The 27,633-nt window shown below is 45.7% G+C and overlaps 1 long non-coding RNA gene across 1 annotated transcript; it reads left to right on the top strand.

Moving 5' to 3' along the window:
- Positions 1–1,016: 1,016 nt before the first annotated feature.
- Positions 1,017–27,528, top strand: LOC135320553 (uncharacterized). The gene is made up of 4 exons (XR_010379732.1): positions 1,017–1,336; positions 8,761–8,913; positions 9,662–9,769; positions 27,016–27,528. It is a non-coding gene; the product is annotated as an uncharacterized LOC135320553 (long non-coding RNA).
- The last annotated feature ends 105 nt before the right edge of the window (positions 27,529–27,633 follow it).

Here is a 27,633-nt window from a genome sequence, read left to right on the forward strand (position 1 = left end):
TAGCCACTCCATCACTATCATGTGTCTGAAGTCCACTTAACCACATGGGAGAGAAACAAACACATATTCTGAGTGTAGCTGCCACAGGGAAAAGTGTATCTGAGCGGGGAGTAATACCAGAGGGTGATCAGGATGGTGGAAGATGCCCCCTGAGGTTGAGCAGACTGGAGCTGCCCTCCAGAGCCTGGGGTTAGTGAGGATGGGCTTGTAGAAATGCCTCTCTCCTTTACCCATCAATGCTAGGTCCTGCGGGTACTGAGTCCCACAATCGGTGTGCTGCTAGTGCCCTCAGCACAGAGAAAAACCCAGGGGTTCCCACAAGGCTTCGGCCACGTCCTCTGCTTCCTGAACTCCCATTCTGGTGACCCCACCTGGGATGCAGGGATGAGGTGAGGCAGGGGCTTGTGCTGTCAACACCACTACTCTACCCTGGGAATCTGACACACAGTAGGTGCTCGGTAAGTCATTGTTGAATGAACAGCAATACTGGGCCAAGTTTCTGTGGGTGTCTGTGCCCCTAGATCAGGGACCCCTCAGGGCCCACCTCACAAGTGACATGAAAATAATAATGCCACCAGGAGCAATAACAGTTCCTCAGAATAAGTGGGCTTTTCCAAGCACTCTCCACCTTTTGCAAAGGCCTCCCAGCAGGGAAGTGGGCTGTCAGGGGCAACACTGCACTCTCCACTGTAACAAGGAGAAAGCCAAGGGCCACAGAGAGGAGTGCCTTTCCAGTGTCACTGCTCACTTTCCCACCTTTTGGGAGACTGGGAGGCTTTTCTACTACATTCTGGCTCTGAAGCCACAATACTGTTTGGACATGCCTCCCTCCCTGGAGCAGGGAACCACTAAGTGACCTGTCACTTGTCACCAAGCAGACAGGCTCATTTCAGCTCATTGTGCCACCTGCAGGTTGTACTAGTAGCAGGATCCTCTGGGAGACATCACACTCTCCCAACCTGAAAACAGGTGAACAGCTCACAGGTTTCCTGGAGAGGATGGTCGCATGGCCTTGATCTGGCCAATCAGCATTTTCCATCCTCCCTGGCCACTGTGATTGGCTCAGGGCTGGGCACCAGCCCAATCAGGCTCCACGGAGGTCAGGCCTAGTTACTGGAATCCTGGGAGCAGAGAAGTTCTATTTCAGTTGGGAGTTGAGGGGTGATGATGTCAGCCTGTGGCAGTTGGTGACTATCTTGCTCTCATAAAGGCAGAGCCATGTGAAGATGACACCAGTGGCAGAGCCCAGAGGTGGGGAAGGATGACTTCTGCTGATGTCACTGAGCACCAGGTACAGCCCTGCCTGAAGCAATCTCCCTGTGGATGTCTCAGTTAGGTAAGTCATTCTCTCCTGCCCTGTTTGCTTCTTTAAGCCACTTTGGTTTTCTGTCACTGGTTTTAAGAAAAAGTTTGACTATTCCTTCAAGCTGGCTAAATGGAGACCCTGGAACTGCAACAGTGTGGTGACAGGCAACAATGTGGCTAATAGACTCCAGAGGCCTCTGTTCAAACAGGGGATTGTAAATGACAAGGGAGAGTACACATGGCCTCAGTGAACAGATTTCCTAGTGGTAGCTCGCAGTTCCTGGATATTAGAGTGCATGCACTCAGCCAAGTCTCAGCTCTGCTCTCACACCTGCTAACTCATACATCTCCTCTCTCACCTGCCCGGCCTAGGGGGGCTGGACACCCCCGGGCACCTGAAACAGCCCAGGGCTTTGTGTTTTAATTTACACAGGCTGCCCCCACTTCTGAGGGTGAGGGTGACTGGGTTCCAGTTTACAGAGAAAACAGACTAGACGGTCTCACTGGTGAGCTGTGGGGGTGGGATCCCAATCTACCATCTGACCTATGACTTCAGAGTGGACAGCCTCCCCACCCTCAGCCAGGATGCTTGCTAAGCCTAGGGGCTCAGGAGTCCTGCTCCCTCCAGCACCCCTCCTGGAGGTGAGAGTGGGGGTGGCTCTTCCCTATACAACATTCACCCCTGCAGGGGCACACGTGTGACCTCACAGTCTGTCATCCCTTCCTTATGACCTGGGCCTCCTTGGCAGGGCATGAGAGGTGCCTTGATGTGTGAGAACTGCAGTTCATGGGTGCATACGTGGGCAGGTGCACCATGACTGAGAGGACAGCACCCCAATTTAAGCCCTCTCCATGCTCAGATGATCACATCCTGGAATTGAGGGGTTCCCAGGGGTCAGGTGGCCAATTCTGGCCTTAGGGGCAAATTCTTATCACCCAGGGGGCTAATTTTTAAATTAAATTACACATTTACAATTCAATAGTCAAGCCCCCTTCTCAGCAGCCTTGTAGCCTCTCAGCTTTTACCCCTCGTTGTGACCATTTTCTTAGCTTCAAATTGAGTGCCATTATGGACATGAACATGTCCCTGTCATGTGTCACGTTCAGAGTAAGGGGCCACCCAAAACTCCCCTCCCTTCCCCTTGTCGATACCTCCACACAGGGAGTAGGGCCCTTTCGATGCAGTTGTGCAAATGTGTGAGCTAAGGGTTTAGAATGACCAGGCTAGGAGGGGTCTGCCCCACATAGCAGGGCAGGTGGGTTGGCAGGGGGTGATGGTTCACTTGTAAAACTCAGCTGGTGTCAGGCAGCGACAACAGACTGGCAGCCAAGGGCTCAGCTGGTGCAGAGTAAGCGGATTAAATGTGTTCACCCAGACGCCTCGGGGATGGCAGCCCTAGAGTAAGACTACAAGTGAGGAAGGTGGAGGGTCCCCAGTGCCTGGACCTCCACCTTCTAAAAATCAGGACTGAGATGTGGCTTTGAAATCAGAACACTGGGGTTCAAAGCTTCCCCCACCACTTGGTCAATAATTCAAAGCAAATGAGCCTCAGTTTTCTCTTGTGTAAAATCGGAACATTGAAGCCTCTCCCTCTGAGGGTGTGGAGGGAAGTAAATGCGGTGACAGCAGAGCACAGGAGATGTCTGGGCTGAGCCTGCACACAGGCAGGCCGTTGTTGCTGCCATGACCACCGTCTTCCAGGGCAGGGTCTGCACACTCTCCCTGTGAAGGTCCAGACAGTAAACATTCTAGGCTTTGAGGGACCTACAGTCCCTGTCACAACTACCACCCTCTGCTGTTGGAGGACAAAGGCAGCTCCTGCAGTATGTAATCCAGGCTCGCACCCCCGCTTCCTGGGATAAGTATTCCTGAGATACAATTGTCACATAACTTTGTTGGCTTTAGGTGTGCAGCATAATGACTTGTTACATGTGCATATTGTGAAATGATCACTGCATTAAGTTTACTTGACGTCTGTCTTCAGTCTTCACCCATAGTCACACACTATTTTCCTTGTGATCAGAAATTTTAAGAGGTACTCTCTTAACAACTATCAAATGCACAGCACAGTATTGTTAACTACAGTCACCTTGCAGTACATTATGTCCCCAGGACTTGTTTATCTTCTAACTGGAAGTTTGTACATTTTGATTATCTTCCCGAATTTCAATCACCCCCTGACTCACCTCTGGCAACCACCAACCTGATCTCTGTTTCTATGGGTTTCGGTTTATTTTGTAGATTCCACATATAAATGAGATCATAGGTATTTGTCTTTCTCTGTCTTATTTATTTCACTTAGCATAATACCCTGAAGGTCCATCCAAGTTGTCACAAATCGCAGGATTTCATTTTTTTAATGTCTGAATAAGATTCCATTATATATACATATATATGTGTCACGTTTTCTGTATCATCTGTTGATGGACACTTAGGTTGTTTACATATCTTGGTTATTGTAAATAATGATACAGTGAACGTGAGGGTGCAGTTGTCTCATTGACATAGTGATTTCATTTCCTTTGGATATATTCCCAGCAGTGGACTTGCTGGATCATACGGAAGTTCTAATTTTAAATTTTGGGGGAGTCTTCTTACTCTTTTCCAGAGTGATGGCACCAATTTACATTCCCACCAACATTGCAGAAGTTTCCCTTTTCTTCACACCACCACCATCACTTGTTATCTCTTGTATTTTGATGACACCCACCCTGACAGGTGTGAGGGGATATCTCATTGTGGTTTTGATTTGCATTTCCCTGATGGTGAGTGATGTTGAGCACCTTTTCATGTACCTGTTAGACATCTGTGTGCCTTCTTTGGAAAAATGTCCATTCAGTTCCTCTGCCCACTTTTTAAATCAGATTGCTTGTTTTTTTGCTGTTGAATTGTAAGAGTTATTTATATGTATTGGGTGTTAACCCCTTATCAGATACATAGTATGAAAGTACTTTCTCCCCTTCTGTCTGTTACCCTAACCTCTGCTTTCTGGATGACAGGGGTCCAGGCACTTGGGAATCTCTGCTTCTCACATGTTTCCAATGGTGGGTGGGTGAGGGCTGTGTTGTGATAAAACTGTGCACAACCGTGGGTCACTACCCCTTCTTTTAGAAGGTGGGCTCTGAAGAGTGCAGTGTGGGCAGGGATGTTTCCCTGAAGTCATCATTTGAATGGTCATGTGCCCTGGAACTCACATCTTCTAGCCCGGATGTGATGGGGGAATTTGCAAAGGGAGGACCTTGCAGCTAAGAGACTGACCAGGTGTTCTTGTGTCTTGTTGGAAGCACCTGGAAAAAAAGTTGTGTGGAACAGGGACTCCTCCAGGTCACAAGGCTCAGTTCAGGCTTCTGGGATGCAGAGACCTGCTCTGAGCCACTCACTGAGGAGGGAAGGGCCTCAGGCAGGAGGGAGGGGTTGCTGGATTTCACTTGCCCTGTTTGTCAAGTATCAGCTCTGGTTATGTGTGGCACATGGGCTTAGCTTTGGGCATGTAAGAGGAGAGGTTCCTGGGGAAGGGCTGGCTTTTTCCTCTGATTGAGGTCCTACTGTGTGCCAAGCACAGCAGTCCTCTGAGTCAGAGCTGGAAAGCCAGGCACAGAGAGGTCAGGGAGTTTCCAGGTCACACAACATTAGGGGCATCATTAGGGTCTGATGCAGACCTGACGCCCAGCCTACATTCTCTCTCCTTTCCCAGGACCATCATGATCCCACATGTCAGCATCACCCAGAGAGGCCCAGGTATGGGCGCTGGGACCTTTCTTGCCTAACATGCCAGGAGCCTTAAGAGGGAGGACAAGACACTTCCTGAGTCCATGATGCCCAGAGGCTGCTCTCAGCGAGAGGCCCAGCACACACTTTTGGATGAATCCTAGCTCTGTCATGAGTCACTCTGTCCTCCCTGCCTCAGTCCTTCTGCCCACATGGGGCTGGAAACAGCAGCCACTTCACAAAGGTCTAAGGAAACTCCAGGATCCTGGAAGCAGCGCCTTCACACAGGGAGCATGGTGGGGTCAGCCTCCATTGTCTCCTTAACTTTTCCTCATCTCTTTGCTGGATGAGGAATCCTAGCGGGGCCCTGGCTTGTTCCAATTCTCACCCCAGATCAGGGTCCAGCAGGGGGTGGTGTCCAGGCTGGACTCTGTCCTCTGCCCCTTCTGGGCACCCTCATTCCCCACACATTGGCTGCCTGGACACTGTCTTCCAGGGGCCACTCTGTGCCTCCCACACCTACCTAGCATCCACCCACCCTGGGTTACTCCATCGCCCTCTGGCCCTTGGACACACACCTCCGTGTTGAGTGGAAATGAGGTGACGGACATGCTGGGCCTCCTGGACAGTGAGGGGGAGCCCGATATCCCCATCCTGCCCACTGCCCCAAGAGCCCAAGTTTGGGAGAGGGTGTGTCTCCATTCATACTCTGATTTGCTCAAATTCTCAGCACCTACTTTGCTGGGTGGATATGGGGGCAGAGGGATGATGTAAAAGCAGGAGACCTGGACAGCAGAGCATGAGAAGGGGGCTAGCCCAGGCTGGTCTCATAACCCCCTTAGCCTTGGCTTTCTCATCTTTAAAGTGGGACAGACTATTGTGAGGTGAGCAGGATCCTGACCCATAGCCAGGCACTGTCCTACACGCATAAGAGATCACTGACTCCTCATGAAAATCTGTGGGGCAGGGACAGGCGTTATCACCCATTTCTGCAGAAGTAACTGAGGCACAGAGAGAACAGGGGAGGTGACCACCCCAGATTACAGAGCCCAGGCCATCTGTTTCCAGTGTCCAGGCTCATGGTCAGTGCCCACTCTGGGTTTCCTTCCTCCCTTCACCCTCCAATGGGACCCATGGCTGCAGCCTCATCTCAGTGTGATTGTTCATGGGGAGCAAGATGGGGGCTCTGAGGGCCCGTTTCTCTGAGCACTGCTTTCCCAGAAGGCTCAAGGGGTTGACTGTATTCACTACAGGACACCCAGTCCTGGGCCCAGGCCAGCCACACTGCAAGGCCTGAATCAATGATTGTTGAGTGAATACCTGAACCTCTGCATGTACCTGCATGTGGCTCCCATTTCCTCATCTCCACAGCTGGCTACCCGACCAACACCTCGTGTCATCAGGCCTCTGCCAGGGACAGTCAAGGGGACCAGAGCTGCTCATCTGGGGACAGGGAGCCTCAGGGGCCCTGTGTCTGTCCCAAGCATCTCCTGGGCCAATTCACAGGGAAGCCCAGCCAGCTTCCAGGAACAGCAATCAGGTCCAAATCCCAGGGGTGTAGAGTAGGTCTTGAGGGGTGTTTCCTGAGACTGACTTTGTGTATGAAGGGGTCCTGCTGGTCAGGCTGCTTTCAACCTCCATTCCAGGCCCACACCCCTGCTGGCAGCATTGAGCTAGTAATAAAGGACACAGGCCGTGGGGCCAAGGCTATAGCAGGGCTCTGCTCCATCTCTGTGGCTCAGTGTCCTCATCTGTAACAGAGAACAAGTAACAGGGCCAAGGGAGGGCTCACTGAGACCCTCCTCTGTAGCTTTGGTTAGACACTGCCCTCTCTCTGCTCAGTGCCCTTCTCTGTAATAGAGAACTAGTAACATTTTTCTTAGCCCCTTTTGGCCCCATTTTTCTGAGTCTCTTTCCACATTGGGCCCAGGGCTTTCACAGAGATCACAGACTTGGGAGGTAATCAGAGTGTGGTCTCAGCCCTAGTGGTCCCAACTGAGGCCAGAGGAACTTCAGGAAGGGTGGGAATCCAGAAGTGCTTCATGGAGGAGGTGAGATCTGAGCTGTGTCCCCAAGGATGAGCTGTCATCCAGCTGAGGCCTGGCACTGAGCAGGACCCATGTACATGGTGAATGAGGGTGTGAATGAATGAATGGGCACCCCTCTAACAGAGAGTGAGGGGGGAAGTCCCCCAGGCCAAAGCAGGAAACACAGGGCACCCTGGGGGAACAGAGGGCGGGGCTGCAGTGTGATGCCTGCCTCACCCTTTATGGGTGTCTTGCCCCCACTTTAGCCTGTGTTCTGGTGGATTGGGAGCCCTTGCCTCTCCTCTGCTACAGTATCCTGCTCTTCATTCCCAGCAACACCCGCCTGTGTCACCTCAGTGTCCCCAAGTGGACCTGGACCTGTCTTGTGGGAGATTGTGAAGAGGGATTTGGTGTGCAGCCCAAGACTGAAGTGGGAGGGAGAGGATAATAGGGACCTCCAGAGGGGATCATGGGCTGGGGGAAATCGGAGGGGTGGGGAAGGCAGAGACTCAGGGCTGAAGGATCCTGCTTGTGGTGGCTCCTTCACAAGGGGCTTCACAGGGAGGAAGCATTCATGGGGTAAAGGCAGAGCTCAGTTTGGGGCTCGCTGACATGGAACAGCTCATCACAGAGACGTCCAGAGGAGCTGGATATAGGGAACAAAGGTGCCACTGATATCAGGGTCAGAGCCTGAGACCCAGATGAGGTGGGGTTCTGGTGCAGGGGAAGGGGCTTGAGGATGTCAAGATGTTCATTCATTGGGGTCCTCAGGGTGGGACCTTCATGTTCATTTCACAGCCACCTGGTGCCTGACAGAGCTAGGCTTAGGGAGGTCACTGAGTAGACACGTGCTGACAACCTAGATTCTCCTGTTTTCACATAAAGTCCCTGGTGTGAAGCCAGGTGGCACTCTTTAGAGTCATACACCCTCACCCCTGGGCTCTCTGTGTGCCTAGAGCCCAGTGGCACCTTACCTCCCACTCCCCACTGCAGGACCCTTTGCACACCTGCATTTCCACAAGCTATAAAACATCTTCTCTTGCTGTGTGTTTACCCTATGAAAACTCATTGCCCCAGGAAGAGAGGCCTCACATCCTGCCCTTATTAAAGTGGTAAAGCCTGTTGTTCAGAGAAGCCCCTGACAGATCTCACAACCAACCAGGTACCTGTGCATGAATTGATCATGCAGCCCCCTCCTCCTTGTGTGAACAGCACCCCCCCAATAACAGACCCCACACACTCAACCTTGGCACTCGTGTAGGCACCTCTTGCCTGTGTGGCCTGATGTTGCCTATAGCAGTGTCCCTATTAAACTTTCCTAGACCCTTCTCAGACGCTGGTAATTCTTTACCAACCCAAGTAACTAGCCCGCCATTGTGCCCACAACACCTGAAACAGAATTGGCTAAATTATGCAGATTGATGATGCAGTTTAATTTGCTTTAAAGGTGAAATCAAGGTTTACAAATAAAAGCAACATACGTACTCAAGGCAGGACTAAGAACTCACACGGATAACTAAGACCCTCCATGCGCATCCCACTGTGGCCTCAGGGCCTTTGCACTGGCTGCTCTTTCAGCCAGGATATCTCTCCGCCTGCTTCTTGAACACCTCCAGGAATCTGCTCAAATGTCCTCCCTGACCTTATTTTTCTCCATGGAACATATCACCTCCGGACATTGTGTATATTATACTTAATTTTCTCTGTGTCCCCCACCAGGCTGTCTGCTGCATGAGAATGGAGACCTGCCTGCTTCACTCCCTGCTGTGCCCGGTATATGGAACCCGCCCAACACACAGTAGGACCTCAGCGAATGTGTGACAGGTGTGTGATCACTGTAGGCCACAGACAAAGGTCTTCCCAGCAGTGATGGTAAGAGTCATTCATTCTCTACTTACTGAGCCCTACTGTGCACTGGATACTGACCTGGGTGGGAGGCATGCAGTGGATGAGACACAGTGAGCACACACAGCATGTTAGGAGAGACACGTGCTCTGGAGAGCACACAGGGCTGGGGGAGTGCAGGAGTGGAGGAGAAGAGGGCCAGGTGGAGACAGTGGTGGCATAAGAGACAGAGAGGTGGGGCCCAGGTCGTGCAGGGCTTGATGGCTCCTGTGAGGGCTTTTCCTCAGGGCAGCGGAACCATGGCTGGGCGTGGAGCAGGGGCCCGTGTCCTGAATGCTAAGCAGGAGATGGAGCAGGTGTCTGCTTTGGAGATGTGCGTGGAGGAGGCTGTCCCTGTAGACTGTGCAGGCAAGGAAGGCTCCTCTGAGGGGGTGACATCTGAGCTGAGCCCTTGTATGGACCATGTTTCCACCTTCTGTAGACTGGATGCTTTCGTCTGCCCTGCAGGCCTATGCAGGACACACCCTGTTCTCAGTCACCTGGGCTTGGCCTCCTGCCTCCATTATGGGCCTTCCCACCCCAGAAGGAGTCCTTCTAGATCTAACGCACTACCCCTTCACTGGACTTGGACTCACACTGAGCCACTGTCCACCTGCCCAACTCACCCAGAGTCAAGTCCAGACACTTGGGGGAGCCCCTCCACCCCAGAGCCCATGAACTTACTCAAATGGCCAGTCCTCAGGCTGCTCACATGCCTCACCCTCCCCTCCTGCAGAAACCCTGTGACAGATCCTGTCCACAGCACCCTGCTCCTCCGATCCTGACCCCAGGCTTTCCCATGGAGTGTGACCCCGCATGGGGTGCAGTCCCCTCCTCCAGTCTGGTGAGTAGAAACTACCTTTCCTTTTTTCTTTTGTTAATATATTTATTTTTTAATTTTTATTTTATTGAGTTATAGTCAGTTTGCATTGTTGTGTCAATTTCCAGCATAGAGCATAATTTTGTCAATTGTGTTTACTCTTTCAAGAAACCATCTCTTGACTTGATTTTTTCAAATGTTTCTAATATCTCTATTTTATTTATTTCCTCCCTGATCTTTATTATTTCCTTCCTTCTGCTTACTTTTGTTATTTTTTGCTCTTCTTTTTCTAATTCTTTTAGGTGGTAAGTTTGATTGTTTATTGCAGTTTTTCCTCTTTTTTGAGGTAGACCTGATTCTCTCGCTATAAACTTCCCTCTAAGCACTGCCTTTTCTGGATCCCATAGGTTCTGTGTGGTTGTGTTTTCATCATCTTTTGTCTCACTGTGTTTTTTTATTTCTTCTTTGATTTCATCATCCACACATTTTTTTTTAAAGTAGTATGTTGTTTAATCTCCATGCTGTCATTTATTTCTCCTTTATTTTTCTGTAGTTAATTTCTACTTTTATGGTATTGTGTTCAGAAAAAGTTGCTTCAAATATTTTCTATCTTCTTCAAATTGTTAATGCTTCTTTTGTGCCAAAGTATATGATCTATCCTAGAAAATGTGGTACGTGCGCTTGGGAAGAATGTATATTCTATTTTAGGGAAATATAATGTTCTGAAAATATTAACCAAGACAAATTGTTCTATTTTAACATTTAATTTCTATGTTGTCTTATTAATTTTATGTAAGGAAGATCTGTCCAGTGATGTTAATGGATAGTTGAAGTCTTCTACCATGACTGTATTCCGATCAAATTTTCCCTTTTTATCTGTTATGTATTTAGGTGCTCCTATGTTGGGTTCATATATGTTAATGAGTGTAATATCTTCATCTATGACTCCTTTAATCATTATAAAATGTCCTTCTTAATCTTTCTTTATAATCTTTGTTTTAAAGTCTGTTTTATTTGAAATCACTGTTGAGATTCCTGCTTTCTTGTCATTTCCATTTTTGTGGAATATCTTTTTCAATCCTCTCACTTTCAATCTATATGTGTCCTTCTCCCTAACGTGGGTCTCTTGTATACAGTGTATTGTAGATACTTGCTTTATTATCCACTCTGCACTCTATATCCTTTGATTAAAGCATTTAGTCCATTGACATTTATAATAATTATTGATAGATATGTGTTTATTATATTTTGAACTTTGTTTTGCAGTTGATTTGGTATTTCCTCTTTGTTCCTTTCATTTTCTTTTTGTGGTTTGATAATTTTCCTTTTTATTATCTTGGTGTCTTCTTAGTTTTGTGACTCTATTGTAACTTTTTGGCTTGTGGTTACCCTACTTTGTACATATATTAACCCATTACTATATCTGTTTGTTTTAAACAGATAGTAATATAAGCTCAAACTCATCCTACCAAGAACAAAAGAGAGAGAGAGAGAGAGAGAGAGAGAAACCTGTACATTTTCTTGTTCGCCTCCCCCACCCTTAATGATTTAGATGTCCTCTTTTATGATTTCATGTTTATTCTGTTGTAATTCATTGTAGCAATCACCTTTCCAATCATGGTTTTCTCCTTTTTGTAGCATCCTGCTTCTTTTCTGTTTAGAGTAGGTCTTTCAATATTTCCTTTAGCATAGGTTTAGTGTTGCTAAATTCTTTTAGTTTTTGCTTGTCTGTGAAGTTCTTTATCTCTCCTTCTATTCTAAAGGATAGCCTTGCTGGATAAAGTATCGTAGGCTGCATCAATTTTTCATTCAGGACTTTGAATATTCCTTGCCCCTCCCTTCTGGCCTGTACTGTTTGTGTAGAGAAATCAGCTGAAAATCTTATGGGGGTTCCCTTGTATCTCATTCTTTGTTTTTCTCTTGCTGCCTTTAGAATCATTTCCTATTCTCAACCCTGGTCATCCTAATTGTAATATGTCTTGGTGTGGGTCTGTTTGGGACCTCCTTGTTTGGGATGCTCTGTGCTTCCTGTACTTGGATATCTGATTCCTTCTTTAGGTTTGGGAAGTTTTCAGTCATGATTTCTTCAAATACCTTTTCAATCCCCTTTGTTCTTTCTTCTCCTTCTGGGACCCCCATTATGAGTAGGTTGGCATGCTTTATGTTATTCCATAGGTCCCTTATATTGCTTTCATTGGTTTTTATTTGTTTTCTCTCAGCTGTTCTGTTGTCCTGTCTTCTAAGTCACATATTCATTCCTCTCAATTATCTAGCCTACATTTTACAGCCTTTAGCTCAACTCTCATCTCAGCAAATGAGTTTTCCAATTTTCACTGGCTCCTCTTTAGAGTTTCAATTTCGTTTTTTGACATATTCTCTGTCTCTATAGACAATCTCTTTTAGTTTCTTCAGTACTTTGATCACTCCTTTCTTGAAATCATCTAGTAGACTATCAATGTCTATTTCATTGATTGTTCTTTCAGGGGATTTATCTTGTTCTTTTAATTGAGAGAGGTGGCTCTGCTTCTTCATCTTGCTTATATCTCTCTGGCACTATGGCTTATGGAGTATCAGTTATCTACTGTCGTCCTTTAGGAGTTTATTTATTTATATAAAGTGGATGCAGAAATAAAACTAAGCACAAAGAAATTAGTTTTAAAAGCAGTATAATCAATAACAGAAGAACATATTGAAACAAGATAACAATTGAGTTGGGATGAATTTTTAAAACATTAAAGGAAGAAAAATATTTGAGAACAGAGTATCATCATAACAGAAGAACAAAACAAAGATAAAAATGAAATTGGACAAATTGAAAGATAATAATATTAGTATTTTAAAAGAAAATTTTAAAAGGGATTAAAAATAGAAATATAAAAATTATTTAAGAAGTAACATTTAAAAAGTAAAAGAAAATGGAACAGAAAAAGAAGAGAGGATGTTCCCGTGGAGATTGTGTGCCCTTAATAATTTTATCAAGAGGTCTTTCTTAAATAAGTGTGGTTGCCAAGTCTTACTTCTTTGCCTTTTGTCTGTTATCCCTTTGGTTACGGATGTGGCCATTAACCTGTTAACCAGAGCCTACCCTGGCTATTGAATGGGGACTCCTATTTGTTTTGTGGTTGTCACAGCTCCTGCCCCTGCCTTGTTTCATGAACTCAGCTCATTGGTTCCAGAGACCCTCTGGTCACACCCTTGGTCTGTGCTGCTCCCAGTGCCTGGAGGTAGACATGTCACATCTCCTCCCAATGCTGCATCTTGGTGCTGCTCTCCTGCATGGTAGGTGGGCAGGGTGTGCCCCTTCCCAATGCCGTGTCCAGGTGCAGCAGTCCTGCACAGTAGTTGGGTTGGTTGGTCCCCTGTTCAGTGCTACTCCCCACTCCACATCTGTTCCACACTCTGTAAGTGGGCTTGAGGCAAATGGCCACACCAGCCCTAGTCCCTGCTCTTTGCCAGAAGTCTGCTCCTTGTTCATTTGTCTTAGAGGTGCGAGTTCATAGACGCACCAGGACAGAACCTTCCTATATGTCTGGGGATGTAAACAAGTCTCAGTCCCACCTATGAGGCTGCAGAACTGCCAGGTACATATTCAGGTTTCAACCCTGCCTCTGCCTGGGTGGGTATGATGGCTGTGGCTGAGCCTCATCTCTCTTCTTCTGAGAAATCACCAGTTATGTTGCTGTGGGTCAGCAGAGACAAAGGACAAAACTCCCCTTCCCTCAGGCAAGCCAGCAATGTTGCTTTGCTTTATTTTTTTTTTCTTATTTTATGGGGGGCCCAGGCTGTTCTGATCTGTATACAATCCAAGCAGTTGTCCACAGCACACTGTAGTCCCCCAGGGTTACCTCTGTACAGTCAACCAGAGTCTGCCTGGATCCAGCAGCCTGTCCCTTCCCATCCCTGATTCACTTCTAGGTTTGGGGGTTGTTGACACACTTTGTGCCCATATAACTTAATTCTGTCAGTCAAGGGCGGTTCTGTACACATCTGAGCCTCAGAGGTTCCCTGTCCATCCTGCTGACCTCTCCATTGGAAAGGGGGAGACCCAGTCAACCAGCACTATCCCTCCTTTGCTGCTCCCTCTTCAAAGGACCAACCCCAAGCCATTTTGCATTTTCTTCCTTCTTTTTTCCGTTTCTCCTACCAGATTGGTGGCACATTTTGTCTTTTGAAGATGGCAATGTTTTATCAAAGTTCAGCAGATGTTCTGAGTGGATGGGTGTGTCTGTGAATGTCAGTCTTGGTGTATTTATTGGAGAGGATAAGATACAAGTATCCTTCTACTCCACTATCTTGGCCTTTCTCCAAGAATATGCACTCTTAATAATTTTGTCATAAGGTTGTTTTTAATTATGGGTGATTGCCAAGTCTTCCTTCCATGCCTTTTGCCTGTTATTCCCTTTGTTGGTGGTGTGGCTGGTGTTCTGGTGGCCTGAGTCTGCCCTGGCTATTGAGCAGGAGCTCCTTTTTTTCCTGTGGTTGTCACACTCCTGCCCATATCCTACTGTGAAAACTCCACTTGCTGGTTCCAGAGGCCCTCCAGTCGTGCTCCTGGTCTGTGTCCCAGCATCAGTTTGTGGGTGGTCTGCACCCCCACCAGATGCCTGGTCCCAGCACCACACTTGTGCAAGGTAGTTGGCAGGTAGCTCCCCTGCCACATTAGGTCATGCTTCATAGGTGGACTCAGAGAAAACAGCTGCACTAGCCCTCACCCCTGCTCTGTTCCAGAACACTGCTTCTTGTCCATTTGTCTTAGAAAAGCCAATTCAGAGAGGCATCGGTGTGTAATGGTCCCCTCTGCTTGGGACTGTAAACAAATCTCAGTCCCACCTATGAGGTTGTGGAGCCCCTAGGTAGGGATACGGCTTTTGACCCCTCCTTCACCTGGGAACCATGAACCAGAAAATATGGTGGCTATGGCTGAGCCTTGACTCTCTTCTCCCAAGAAGTCTCCAATAATGGCACTGTGGGTCTGTGGACACAAAGGCTACGGATCCCCTTCCCCCCTGGGCACACCAGCAGTGTTGCTTTGCCTTTTTTTTTTTTTTTTTTGGATTTTATGGGGGACCCAGGCTGTTCTAATCTGTATACTCTCCCAGCCATGGCACACAGAACATTGTAGTCCCCCAAGGTTTCCTCTGTACAGTCAGCCCGAATCCTCTGCTCGACTCAGACAGCCTGTCCCATCCCACCTCTGCTGGTTCACGTCTAGGGCTGGGGATCATTGGGACTCTTTGTGCCCAATTAACTTAGTTCTGTCAGTCAAAGTCTATTCTGTACAGATCCGAGCCGCAGATATTCCCTATCCATCTTGCTGAACTCGCCATTGGAGTTGGGTAGACCCAGTGTATTAATGCTATTACTCCTTTGCAGCTCCCTCTTCATTGGAATGGTCCTGAACTATTTTCCTTTTTCTTCTTTTCTCCTACCAGATTTGTGGAAAATTTTATCTTTTGAAGAAGGCAATATTCTGTCAAAGTTCAGCAGGTGTTCTGGGTGGTGGGTGTGTCTGTGGATGTCACTCTTGGTGAATTTGTGGGAGAGGGTGAGCTCTGAGCATCTTTTTTACTCCACCATCTTTCCTCCTCCTTCACTTTTTCTTTTGATTGGAACACTTAGTCCATTGACATTTATAGTAGTTATTTTATAGATGTGGTTTTATTGCCATTTTGAAATTTGTTTTCCAGTTGATTTGGTATTTCTTATTTGTTTCATTCTTTTAATTTTTTTTCATTTTTGTCATATGATAAATTTCTTTTCTATAAGCTTGGTTTCTTTTTGGGTTTTATGACTCTTTATATACTTCTGATTTGTGGTTATCTTGTCTTTCAAGTCTGGTAACCCCTTACTTCATCTGTTTGGTTTTAGTTGATAGTCATGTAGGCTCAAGTGCATCCTAAAAAGAAAGGAGACAAAAAGAAAGAAGAAAAAAAAAAAAGAAAGGGAACAAAATCTATATTCTCTTGCTCTACTCTTTCACCTTTTATGATTTTGCTATTCTCTCTTTCTTTCTTGCTTTCTTTATTGACTTACTGACTTATTTATATCTTCATGTTTTCCCTTGCAATTCACTGTATTTATTGCATTTCCAATTATGGTTTCCTAATTTCTATAGCTTCCTGTTTATGTTTTATTTAGATTAGAACTTTCAATTTTTTTTTAGCATAGATTTAGTACTGCTGACTTCTTTTAATTTTGCTTGTCTGTGAAATTCTTTCTCTCTCTTTCTGTTCTAAAGGAGAGTCTTTCTAGATAGAATATCCTAGTTTGCAGCCTTTTCTCATTCAGGACTTTGAAAATATCTTGCCACTCCCTTCTGGCCAGAAGTTTTTATGTAGAGAAATCTGCTGAATGCTTATGAGGCTCCCTTGTAACTAACATTTTGTTTTTCTCTCACTGCCTTTAGAATATTTTCTTTATCTTTAACTTTAACCATTTCAATTATAATATGTCTTGGTGTAGGTCTGTTTGGTTTCTTCTTGTTTGGGACCCTCTGTGCCTCCTGTACTTGGATAATTCTTTCCTTCTTAAGGTTTGGAAAGTTTTCAGTCATGATTTCTTTAACTATATTTTCAATCCCCTTTTCTCTTTCTTCTCCTTCTGGGACCCACTATTATGCATAGGCTGGCGCACTTTATATTATCTTGCTTTAATTGGTTTTTATTGGCTTTTATGTCTGCTGTATTGGGTTATTTCTTTTATCTTGTCTCCTAAGTCATTTATTCATTCCTCTGCATTATCTAGTCTGTTTTTGATTGCCTGTAGTTGAATTTTCTATTTTTAACTAGCTCTTCTTTATAGTTTAAATTTTCTTTTCAAAGTTTTCTGTCTCTATTGATAGTCTCTTTTAGTTCTTTCAGTGTGTTGATCATTCCCTTTTTGAAGTCGAGTAGACTATCAGTCTATTTTACTGTTTGTTCTTTCAGGGGATTTCTCTTGTTCTTTTAATTGAAAGTGGTTCCTCGGCTTCTTTATTTACTTATATTTCTCTGGCTTCTAGACCCGTTTCTGAGCTGTGGTGTGTAGTAGGCAGGGTGGGAGTACTTCAGTTGTGAAGAAAATTAAGCAGGAGATTTCCACTGGGGAGTTCCCTCTGTGGTGTTGTCTGTCACTTGTTATGCAGACTTACAAAGTACTATTTGTTGATGTTGGCTTTATCCCTGCTTTAGCTATGGGAATGTCAGCCACCTACTCTGGTGCCCCTCAGGTTCTGAGCCCCAGGAAACATCAGTGCAGATCCAGCAGTGTCAGTCCCTTGGACCTGCCTTAGCAAGTGTGTAGTCACACACATGAATTTGTGGTCCACTACAGGTTCAGCTCAAACCCCAATCCCGCATCCACATATGGAACCATACACCACCCTGTTGTAAATACCCTCACTGGCCACCCTTCTTGAGTCAGAACTCCACTCACTGCCTGTAAGTCCCAGAGGTGTGGATCCACAAAGTGACCAGAGAGAGCAAATCCACCCTCTCTGCCTGTGGCTGTAAACAAATCTCAGTCCCGCCTGTGAAGTTGCAATGGCACAGGATATGGATTCAACATTCAGCTCTGCCTTTGTCCAGCAGTGTTGGCTATGACCAAGCCCCATTTCTCTTCTCGTGAGAACACACCAACAATGGAGCCAAGTGGAGAAAGTGACTTTGGCACAGCCATGCATCATTCCTCCCCCATTATACCAACATTGGTGCTTTTTATGAGAGTTTCAGTCTGTTCTGTTCCACACACACACACACACATAGCCAGAGCTCACACTGCCCTCTAGTTTCCTGATGCTGCCTCTCTGCAGTGTGACCCAGCCCTCTGCCTGGGCTCTTCACTGACTCCAGTAGCCAGTCCTGGCTCATCCCTGCTAGTTCATGTCTAGGGCTGGTCATCACAGGGACCCTCTGTGTCAGTATTCCCCAGTTCTGCCTGCCATGCAGTTGCCACTGTCTCCTCCAAACCTTGGAAGCTCTGCTTCTTTCCTAGCTGATCTCCCAGCTAGAGAGGTTGTGTCCCAGTGTGAGGGTGCCTTTCTTCCTATGCTACTTTTTCCCTGCAGGATCAGTCCTGCACTGAATTTGTCTTTCTTCTTTTTATTCCTTACCATATTTTGTGAGAATCTTCCTGTATTTCAAAATGAGAGACACTGTGCCAGAGTTCAGGAGGTTTCTGTGCAATTCAATGTTTTTGTAGATGTAATTCTTCGTGTATTTGTGGGAGAGGTCAAGCTGTGAGTCTGTCTACTCTGTCACTTTGGCTCCTTCAAATTTTAAAATAGGGCTAGGTCTTTCTTAATTACTCTCAACAAGCTGTTGTAGTTTCCAGCGTACATGTCTTGCAATTTTTCCTTGCCTCTATTGGATGCTGATTCAGAACATACACAACCTTCTAGAGAAACCTGTCCCACCCTGCCATTTGCTGCCAACTAGCTGGCCTGTGTCTGAGTCACCAAAAGGTTTTGTTCTTTATCTGATTCTTCATTCTTTAGAATTTATCATTTTACTCTCATAAATGCTGATTGTACTTGTAACAAATACTTTAAAATAAAAATAATAAACTTTACGCTGTGGATTCAATATGAATGAATCTCAAGTAACATATGCTTTAAATACCTTAGAATTAGTAAAGCAATATAGATACATTATGAACACTTGAAATGTTGCCTAAAGGAAAAGTGCAGAGATTTGCAAATCCCACCCCCAGAAGTGACCGTCATGAATGGCTTGGTGAACATCTCTCAGTCTCTATCTCTCTTATTCTCTCTGCCTCTGTCTCTCACACACCACAAGATTCATTTAAATCTATGATGATTTGACACATATGTGGTCATAGATGGCATCTGGGATGTAGATGATGGATTAACAAGCATCCAAACTGAGGGCTTCCTTGACATCAGGTAAAGACCTAGCAGTCATTTTTCCAGCTGCACAACAATCATTCCTCCATGTGAACCAGAACTGATGAATCCCACCCCCTCTCCATGAACATTAGTGTTGCTTCCAATCTCCTACTAGTTAAACCAGAACTGTGATGAACATCCTTGAAAAGACATCTTTGAAAAATTGTGCAAGAATTTTTGTATGATCAACACTAAGCATCAGCACTACTCGGAAAGGGGTGAACTTGTGGAACTGTAATTCACCCTGCATACTGTTCTCCCAGAGAGGAGTGTCTGCTCACTCTTCCCTCCAGGGGATCAACTGTGGCCTCTGCCTCCTTATGTTGTCACTAGAGCTGGTTGTCACCAGGCTAAAGTCCTGCCAGTGTGATGGTGACCAATGCTGTCTCCAAAGTGTGTACATCTGTGTGCATCCTCACTTGAGAGGTCAAGCACCTCTAATATACACTGGCCACCTGCATTTCCTCTTGTTGGAATTGTATGTGTTTGTTCTGTTTCTGTTTAGAACACAGTGTTTCAAGAAGTTTTTGGACCACAGGGATGTGAAACATTTCTCTGACTTTAGGTTATGAAAAATGATTTTTCCAGGTTGTGGTTTGACTTTCATGGCTTTTGAATATTATTATTTTTTATTTTGTAGGTTATGTTTTGCCACAGGAAGAGCTAAGCATCTCCCTTCTGGCTCTGGTTTCACACATAGAATAGCAGTGCCTATCTCGACATTATGCACATAGTTACTAAAAATTTTCATTTTGTACATCTCATGTTTAATCCACCTGGGTTTCCCTTTCAAATAACCAAAATGCTACTTCAAGTAAAAAAAAAAAAAAACACCAGTCCCTTGTTAAAATATGAGAGCAGACACAAACAGCCACCTTTTGTATGATTTCATTGATAGGGAACATCCAGGGTAGGGAAAGACACACAGAGAGAAAGAGGATTAGGGCTTGTCAGGGGCTAGGGGAGGGAGAAAAGAGAATGTGTGGTTTGGATACAGGGTTTTATTATGAGGAAAGAAACAGTCTGAAACTAGACAGTGATGATGGTTACACAGCATTGTGAATGCACTTAATACTCCTGAATTGCACAATTTAAAATGGAAAAACATCTAAATTTTATTATTGTAAACTTAAAACTTAAAAATAGATGATACTCTAAATGACATGAAAGAAAACAAGGAAATTACAGAAAAAAACAAACAAAAATGATTCCAGGAGAAGGGAAGAAAGTTCGAGTCTGGGAGTGGGTTGATTCTGAGAATTAGATGACAGTGTTGGTGTTTGCAGAGGCATCTCAGCCCGTAGGGGTGGTGATGCCTGAATTGGCTCTGGGTCTCATAGAAGTGTGTGTGTAGGTGCAGGAGGAGCTACAAGATCAGGCTCAGGGTCTCCCTGCAGGACTGGTAATGTAACCTGGCTCTAGGTCTCCTGTAGGGCTAGTCTTACAGTCTCCCTGCAGAGCTGGTGGGATGTGACACGGTTCTGTGTTTTTTGCAGGTGCAGGTTCGGGTTCCCCTGCAGGGTTGGTAGAATGGGACCCAGTCCTGTGTCTCCTGCAGGATCCAGCTCAGGATCTCATGCAAGACCAGGCTCAGGGTCTCCTTGTAAGGCTTGTGGAATGAGACCCCATCCTTTTTCTCCTGCAGCAGCAGATTCATGGTGTCCCTGCAAGGTTTTGCAATTTCACCCTACTCTGTATCACCTGCAGGAGCAGGCTCAGACTGTCCCTGCTGAGTTATTGGAATATGACCCATCTCTGATTCTCTTGCAGAACCAGGCTCAGGGTCCCTCTACAGGGCTAGTCAATTTTGTTCCAGTCCTAGGTCCCTTGCAGGTGCAGGATTGGGGTCTTCTTTCAGGGCTGGTGAAATGTGACTCAGCTGTTGGTCTCCTGCAGAAACAGGCAGAGTTTCTCCCTGCAAGCCTTGTGGAATGAGACCCAGTGCTGGGTCTCCTACAGGAGCATGCTCGGGGTCTCTAGGCAGGGCTAGTGGAATTGGACCTGGCTAATGGTCTCCCTGCAGTGCTGTTGGAATTGGTCCAATTCTTGGGTGTCTTGAAGGTGCAGGCTCTAAGTCTCCCTGCATTGCTGGTGAAATGTGAGCCAGTTGTGGTTCTCCTGAAGGAACAGTCTCAGGGTTTCCCTGCAGGGCTGGTGGATGGGACATAGTCCTGTGTCTCCTGGAGGAGCAGGCTCTGGGTCATTCTAGAGCTGTTGCAACATGACCAATCTCAGGTTCTCCTGTAGGAGTAGGCTCGGGGCCTTCCTGCAGGGCTAGTGGAATTGGACACGGCTCATGGTCTCCGTGCAGTGCCATTGGAATTGGTCCAAATCTTGGATCTTTTGAAGGTGTAGGTTCTAAGTTTCCCTGCATTGCTCATGGAATGTGACCTGGCTCTGGGTCTTCTGCAGGAGCAGGCTGATAAATTACCTGTAGGGCTGGTGGAATGTGACATGGCTCTTAGTCTCCTGCCAGAGCTTATTCAGGGTCTTTCCACAGGGCTGGTAGAATTGGTCCCAGGCCTGGGTCTCCTGCATGTGAAGGCTCAGGTATCCCTGCAGGGCTTGTGGAATGTGACTGGGTTTCTGTTTCCTGCAGGGGCAGGTTCAGAGTCTCCTTGCAGTGTTGCTGGAATGGCACATGGCTCTGAGTTTCCTGTAACAGCAGTCTTATGTTCTTCCTACAGGGCTAGTGGAATATGACTCAGACCTTGGTCACTTGCAGGAGCAGGCTAGTTTTCTCCCTGATGGGATGGTGGAATCAGACCCTGTCCTGGGTCTTCTGCAGAAGCAGGCTCCAGGTCTTCCTGCAGGGCTGTTGGAACATGACCCCATCACTTGTTCTGCTTCAGGAATAGGCACATGGTCTCCTTGCAAGGATAGTGTAATTGGACCCAGCTCAGGGGTCACTACAGGGCTGATGGAATGTGACCTGGCTCTGTGGTTCCTGCAAGTGTAGGTTCTGTTTCTCCCTTCAGGGTTGGTTTAATGGGACCCATTCCTGGATCTCCTGTAGAAGTAGGCTCAGAGTCTCCCTGCAGGGCTGGTGGAATGGGACCCATCTCTGGGTCACCTGCCAGAACAGATTTGGACTCTACCTTCAGGCTGGAGGAATTGGGCCTGTTCTTGCATTTCCTGCAGGAACAGGCCTTGGGTCTTCCTGGAAGAATACTGTAATATGACCCATCTCTGGTTCTTTTGCAGGAGAGGCTCATGGTCTCCCTAGAAGATTAGCAGAATTTGTCCCATTCCTTGGTCCAAGGCTCAGGGTATCCCTGCAAGTTTGGTGGAATGGGACCTAGTCCTGTGTCTCCTGCAGCAGCAGGTTCTGTTCTCTTTGCAGGGCTGGTGGAATGTGACTCCACTCTGTAGTATTTTTTGCAGATGCAGGCTTAGGGACCCCACCAGAACTGATGGCTCTTAGTCTCCTATGGGAGCAGGTGAGGGATTCCCTGCAGAGCTGGTGGAATTCGTCCCAGTCCTCGGTCTCTTGCAATTGCAGACTCAGTGTCTCCCTGCAGGGTTTGTGGAATATGACTAGGCTGTGGGTATCCTGCAGGAGCAAGCTCAGTTTTTCCGTGCAGGGTTGGTGGAATGAGATCTAGTTCTGGCTCTCCTACAAGAGGAAGCTGGGATTCTCCCTGGAAAGGCTGATGGAATTGGACTGGGATGTCTGTCTCCTGCAGGAGCAAGCCTAGGGATTACCTGCAGAGCTGGTAGAATGTCACACAACTCTTGTTCTTCTGCAGGAGCTGGCTCATGTTCTCTGTGAAGGGCTTGGTCTCCCCCAGGAGCAGGTTTGTAGTCTCACTACAGGGCTGGTGTTATGTGACCCACTCTGTTTTCTGCAGATGCAGTCTCAGTGTTTGCAGGTTTGGTGGAATGGGACGAAGTCCTGGGTTTCCTGGAGTAGCAGGCTTACAGTCTCCCTTCTGGGATATTGGAATGTGACCCAGTCATGTGTTTCCTGCTGAAGTGGCCTCAGGATATCCCTGCAGGGCTGTTGGAATTGTACCTCGCTCTGTATCACCTGCAGGATCAGGTTTGTGCTCTCCCAGCAAGGCTGGTGGATTTGGACCTATTCCTGGGTCTCCTGCAGGAGCAGGTTTTCAGTCTTCCTGCAGGGCTTCTGGAATATGACATATCTCTAATTTTCCTGCAGGATCAGGCTTGTGTGTCACCCAGCAAGGCTAGTGGAATTGGACCCACTTCAAGGTCTTAGTGCAGGGTTGATGGAATGGGACCCAGTCCTGGGTCTCCTGCAGGAATTGGCTCAGAGTCTCCCTGCAGGACTGGTGAAATTGGACCCATTCCTGAGTCTCCTGCAGGAGGAGGCCCTGCATCTTCCTGGAGGGATGGTGGAATATGACAGAGATCTGGTTCTCCTGCAGGAATAGGCTCAAGGTCTCCCTACAAGGCTTGTGGAATTGGACACATTCCTGGATCCCTTGCAAGTGAAGGCTTGGGGTTCTTCCTACACAGCTGGTGGAATGTGATTTGGCTCTGAGTCTCCTGCAGGAGTTGGCTCAGGGCCTCCTTGAAAGATTGGTGAAATGGGACACAGTGCTGTGTCTCCTGCAGTAGCAGGCTCAGGTTCTCCCTACAGTGTTGGTAAAATTGGACCTGGCTCCAATTCAACTGCAGTAGCAGACTGAAGGTATACCTGCATGGCTGGTTTAGTGTGAAGGAACAGCAAGTCTTAATACATTGGCCCACTCCTGGGAAAAGTATAAACAGGGCTTGGTGCATGGTCTCTTGTATTGTCTGAAAAAGCCCCTTGAGATGTGTTGATTCTGATGACCTCTTCCAAGAACTTGAACACTTATAGAATCTCTGCCAACTCATCTTGTTTAGACTGAAGGAATCTGCCTTTCATCAGTTCTTGGAATAGAGATCAACACAAAATGAAAGAGGGAAGAAAAAATTACCAATCTATCTATTAAGAAATCAGCTGAAGACATTAGAAAGTTCTCTTGCAATGCACTTGTTTCTATTTTGGTGCATTTAGAATCATTTCTTTATTATCAACTTTGGCCATTTAAATTAGAATATATATTGTTGTAGGCCTACTGGGGTTCATTATGCTTGGACCCTCTGTGCTTCCTGTGTTAAGATAGCTGGTTCTATCTTTGGTTTAAGAAAATTTCAGTCTGATTTCTTCAAATATCTCTTCAAACCATTTGTCTTTCTTCTTTTCCATGTGGGATCCCTATGAGTCATAGACTGGTATGTTTTCTCTTATCCCAGGTTTCAGTTGCATTGCTTGCATTAGTTTTCACTTGCTTTTCTATGTCGTGTTCTGACTGAGTGATTGCGGTTATCCTGCTTTCGAAGTCACTTATTTGTTCCTCTGCATTATCTAGTCCGATTTGGACTGTCTTTAGCTTAGCTATTCTCACCGTTGAGTTTTCTGATTATATTTGGCTCATCTAAAGTGTTTCTCTTTCCATTTATACTAGCCTGCATTTGTATTCATAGACTCAAGATTTCCTTCAGTGTTTTTATGTCCTCCCTTTTCAAGTCATATTCTAGTAAATTTTGGTGGTCTAATACATTGGATGTTCTTTCAGGAGACTCCTGTCTTTTGAAAATTTGGAATGGTTCTTTTAATTTTATTATATCTCTCTATCGCTATGGGTTAAGGATTATCAGTTATCTATTATAAACTTGAATAGCTTTTGTAAGTGAAATCATTTCTGTGCACATTTAGTATTAATGCTGTGAGGATTGTTTTTGGTATGTAATGATGCCATGCATTCCTTCTGTGTCTGTTGCCTGTTATATCTATGATTGCCAGTGTGGTTTTTGTTGTGGTGAATACAACCTATTCTAGTAAAGTTAGCAGAGTGTCATTTTGGTTAAATGCTTATCATAGCTCTGACAGTGCTGGGACTAGTAATTTTTGCTGGAATAGAGGCTTCCAAATGGTTTCTGGGCTGCCGGCTGGATATGTGGATAGGGAATGGTTCCAATACACTCTCATGAAAGTGCATTCATCCTTACTATTGCCACGGAAAAGTCAAAATTTTATAATGGGTTCCCTCAGGTTCTCTGCAAACAAAAACAAAAGTGGAAACAAATCTAATGATGTCACACATTAGAACCTGTTGAAGCGTGCAGTGCCACAGTTGGGTCCTTAGTGTAGTACTGGGTCAGCACCACAACTATTGTTGCATTAGCATGTGGTAGTCAAGTCTGATGGAAAGGCTTCAAATTCACCTATTGTTCAGCAGATCTCTGCTCCAAGAACTCTTGCAATAAGGCATTGGAACTCAAAGGCAATCATGGGGCATTTCAAAAACCTCTGCTTTGGACAATAAGAAATTTCAATCCTGCCTATGAAAGTTGCAGATCCTTGGGCTATAGAATCTGATTTCAACAATAAATTGCCCTGGATTCTAGAAACTAGATGAAGATGGCTCTGAATGAGACCCATTTCTCCTTTATGGAGAAAATGAGCAATTATACCGTGGATGTGGAAAGACTGTGACTAAGGCCCTGGGTTACTAAGCTAATCCACAACACATATGCCAGCAGATTTAATATTAAGAGAGGACCCAGGCAGATCTGTTCTCTAGATAGTACCAACCACAGCCCAAAACAATCTCCAAACCCCTGGGAATAAATTTGTGACATCAGCCACAGCCCTAACACACAGATTCCACAGGCACTCCTAGCTCAAAATTAACAGGTGGAGTATTGGTCTGGGAATGAATTGCAGAGAAATTTTGTGATTATTGCTTTCAGATATGTCAACCAAACGTCCACTATGCACTCTTTTAACCCTCAGCACATTTTCTTCCATCTCAAATGACCTGTCCACTTTAGAGTGTGCATTCCAGTAAAACACAGTTTCCCCTTTACTGCTCCCTCACCAAAGGTCAGGTCCTGCACTGATTTCCATTCTCTAATTTGCCTTCTACTCTTTCCAGTTTATGTGAGAATTCTTTCTGACTTTTGAAGTAAGAGATGTTTGGGCATTATTCAGCAGGGTTCCTGAGCCAAGGGCTGGGAGAGTGTATGTTTATCTTGCTGTATACATGGGAGAGAGTGAGCAAAGTTTGCACTGGTACTCTGCCAGTTTGGCATGGATAAATTAACACAATTTAGTCATAACTCACAGACACTTGATTCTTGTTTAGCTATTTTTCTGTATATCAATTGTGGGAGGATGTGTCCGAAAACTCCAGGTCTGACAATGTGTTCATACCTCATTGCAGACTTTCAAATAATAAAAAGAATTAAATTACATACATGGGAAATGTATCAAAATAAATACAGTTTTAGAAACATACTATATCTAACTATAAGACAGAATTGCCAAATTTAGGTACCAGCTTGAAATATCCAAATAAGAAAAATGCACAGAAAATATAAATTAGCAGCCAAAAGTCATGAAGGAGGCAGGTCAACAGTTTTCTCTTGGTGCCTCCAGCACTAACAGAAACAATGAAATAATTCTTAGAACCATTAACAACCACAACCCTAGGTTTCCATTGTGCATGTGGTGCCCTTTCCTAATAATGACACATACTGGTCAATGTTGGCGATTCAAGGGGAAAAATTATTATTTAGGAAACCACAAAGAAACCCAAACAATGTATTTTTACATAGGCTTGGTTTCAATAGCACTTAGAGATATTATAGATATGAGAACACTGCCGCAGCTTTGCTAGGCTATTGACAATCATGTGCTCTTCTATCAAAGATGAGAATGTTTAATCAACTAATTATGTTGAGAAAAGCAATTTAACCCAAAAAATACAGCAATCACATTATATCCTGCTCCTGGGACTTGACAAAAGTGAAAAGATGGTCCACAAAAAAAGTGTCACTACATATTTATCCCAACAATTACACTTCATTTCAATAACTGAATTATAATAGTTACAAATACTGTTTTGAAAACATGAGGATAAATAAATATCCAAATACAGGCAAAAAATTCACTCACTTACAAAACTCCCTTCACACCAATGTAGATATAAGCCCAGCATTTGCTGAATCTAGGGGAAGATCATCATTTCAAGGTGTGAGCGAAGAATTCAATACCAATCTATTTTAGTCGAGAGTAGTTGACAATGGAGGAGTTCACTGTTGTGCACAGAATGTGAAGGAGGAGGAACTCTGATACAAGGAGGGGCTTGCTCAGCTCCTACTGGCTTCATTGCAACTCAAGTGCTGATTCTTTGAAATGGATACATGAGGGGAGGGGAGGGAAGAGCAAGTGCTTGGTACCAAGGGCCAACCCTGGGAAAAGGCTTACCTGTGCTTCGTGCTTGGTCGTCTGAGTGGTTTATAAATGCCCCTTGGGACGTGTGGATTCTCACGACCTCTTCCAAGAACATGAGCGCTTTTATCATCTCTGCCATCTCTTCTCTTTTAGACGTCAGTAATCTTGGACCCGTTCTTGGAGCAGAGAATTGAGTACCTTCCTAAAGTGCACGTTGACACTCCATATGTTTCTGCCAGTATCAGCGAGGTTCAATATGTCTCATGAATGTCTTTTGAGCCTGGTATTCTCTAGAGATGCCTCCATGCCAGTATTCTCCATTGTAGCAGAACAACTCTCATCAATGTGTTCGCATCTCACCTCAATTCGTGCAGCCAGCTTTTCTGCCAACTTCCTTCATGTCTCCTATAAAGTCAAATTCTAAAGGACAGGGCAAGTCTGAAAGTACCTCGGAGCCTCACCTGTAAGCTGATGACAGGCAGATCTTCCACTATCTGCCCTTTCAGATTCTGGAAACTGACCCGTGAACTCAGGCCATTGCGCAGCACGAGTATCTCGAACTTACACAGATTCCAGAAAAAGAGACTTAAGCCAAGCTCCATAGAGGGCGGTACCGCCTCCATGACACTGATCCACCCACAGAATTCTGCCCAGTTACATTGGATCCACCAGCGACAACAATCCTGGTGGAACACACCAAGATTCCACCTGGAATCCAACCGGTAACTGCCATCCCCAATGGCTGCTGCATCTTGTCAGTGTTGGGGGAGG

This window comes from Camelus dromedarius, unplaced genomic scaffold (assembly GCF_036321535.1).
Source record: "Camelus dromedarius isolate mCamDro1 unplaced genomic scaffold, mCamDro1.pat HAP1_SCAFFOLD_179, whole genome shotgun sequence".
Taxonomy (NCBI): Eukaryota; Metazoa; Chordata; class Mammalia; order Artiodactyla; family Camelidae; genus Camelus; species Camelus dromedarius.